Source organism: Sinocyclocheilus rhinocerous, unplaced genomic scaffold (assembly GCF_001515625.1).
Source record: "Sinocyclocheilus rhinocerous isolate Xijiao unplaced genomic scaffold, SAMN03320098_v1.1 scaffold307, whole genome shotgun sequence".
Lineage (NCBI taxonomy): Eukaryota > Metazoa > Chordata > Actinopteri > Cypriniformes > Cyprinidae > Sinocyclocheilus > Sinocyclocheilus rhinocerous.
In genome coordinates this window covers 746,403-748,410 of record NW_015662942.1, presented here as the reverse complement: position 1 = coordinate 748,410, position 2,008 = coordinate 746,403, and the positions used below count along the sequence as shown (strand labels likewise).

The 2,008-nt window shown below is 31.2% G+C and overlaps 1 long non-coding RNA gene across 1 annotated transcript in view; it reads left to right on the top strand.

The window, feature by feature from the left end:
* LOC107728504 (uncharacterized) overlaps positions 1-341 on the top strand; it is a 4,400-nt gene extending 4,059 nt beyond the window's left edge. The window contains exon 3 of the long non-coding RNA XR_001638479.1: positions 211-341. This is a non-coding gene — a long non-coding RNA (uncharacterized LOC107728504). The remainder of the gene's footprint in view (positions 1-210) is intronic.
* Positions 342-2,008: the final 1,667 nt, after the last annotated feature.

Here is a 2,008-nt window from a genome sequence, read left to right as displayed (position 1 = left end):
TATACGTGTGTTTGTGTGTATTAGATACATACCTGCTTGAGTTTCCCATTACTAATATATTGTGATTTTTTTATTAAATAGTAACTTTGTAAATGTAAGTGCAAATTTGTAACTATTGTTTAAGTGAAAATGCACTTGCAGTCTAAATTCTAATTGGACAAACAAACTATAAATGCAATGCTGACACTTAATCAAATGTATTCTTTGAAGATTCGCTCGAGAGGGCGGGTAGTTGAAGTGTGCCACAATGGAAAATGCACTACCCGTGTCTTCAAACAGACTTTAGTGCACTGGCAGATTCAACTGATGTGCAGTTTCCTTTTAAACTTTCTTTTACAAAGTATGCGACAAAAAGTAAAGCATATATTGTGGTTGTTTTGTTTGAGTTCACAGGGGAAAAAAATGCTTTACTTACCTTACGACAAATCTTTTTTTGGACATGAGAGGTTTGTTATCTACAAATACATTTAGTTTCCTGTGTACCTAAATAGAACGGCTGGCAGGGTGTGATTTTTGTTGATTCTGCTTGTTTTTTTTTTTGTCTTTTGATGATAAATTTTGATTTTAAGAAGTTTGTACTTTTAAGAACTTTTTAGGTTCCTAAGATATTTGCTGGTTGTTCAATCAGTATATTCATACTCCGTATGACCCTCGAAGTGATATGCTTTTGTGAATGTCTAATGAAATGAAAAAAAAAGAAGAAAGGTATGGGTGTATTTCTGAGTATGCATGAGATGTATTGTACCATTAGAAATGTTTCCTGTTTCACAAAACCTGAGATTCCTTGCCCTTTCAATTAAAGAGCTGACAAATACGTACTTTTTGTGAGGTTGCACTTACTCAACCACACATTTTCTCTCAGGGCTTCGACTGAACTCTTTATATGAGTTGTATGCCAAATAGTGTTTTTCTGTCTATTTCATTTCTTCATTTTTATTATTTTATTAATATTGTTTTATTTATTAAGACATCAGTTATTAAAGAATAAGTTGCCGAACAACCCTAATCAATCAATTCTAATGCAACCACAATACATTATTCATTAGACCAGGCCTTATGTCACAGTTTTTGAAACTGATACCAGATTCAGTTGTTCTGAAATTCACAGGAAGATACAGTAAATATCGGTTATGAAATGTTGAGAACCTACAATGAGTTCTTAGAATAGGTGTACTATTGCAAGTGCACAGCCCTTGCTCTCGAAACTGCAAAAGTTAGGTTCTTTACAGGCGCAAATACATTTTTTTTTTTTAATTCATTTATTTATTTCAGAAGAAGCTGATTGTGTATAACAAATTAAATAAAGGATCCTGCATAATAATGCAGCTCATTTTGTAGTTTAATTTTATTCAAGAGGGTTTGCACACGTGGTGGTGTAGATGTCCTGCTTGGCTTGCTATACCTCCACAGATATTGAAAGCAGACATGCTGTGTGTGGGGGATCTTATCTGTGGACCGTAAACATATTTTGGGGGTTTGTGGCAAATAGACTGATGGGCAAAATTCCAGCTTGTGTGAAAGCGTGTGTATGCTTGTGTGTGAATGCGTCCAGTCGTCTATTCTCTCAGCAAACACCTTTTTTTTTTCTAATTAACTAGTCCCTCACATTTTATTTATTTATTTATTTATTTATGTATTTGTTTGTTTGTTTGTTTGTTTGTTTGTAAATGCATACAGCACATAAAATACAAAATAATACATATAAATAAATAAATAAATAAATAAATAAATAAATACTTGAAATCTTAAAATCTTAAAATAATTTGGACATTTATTATGAAAAAAACACTTCATTTTTTCCCCTCCTATTCTCTAGCTTGCTTTCTAATTTAGTTGTCTAATAAACCTGTTATTGTATATTATAAATATTGTTGCTTTGGATAAAAGAGGCTGCTTAACACAAGCAATAAGTGTAAATTATGAGTACTGGAATATATATGATTAATGATTTATTCTGAAATATTATATAAATATTATAATGAAATTAACTAAAATATTTAAACAGAAA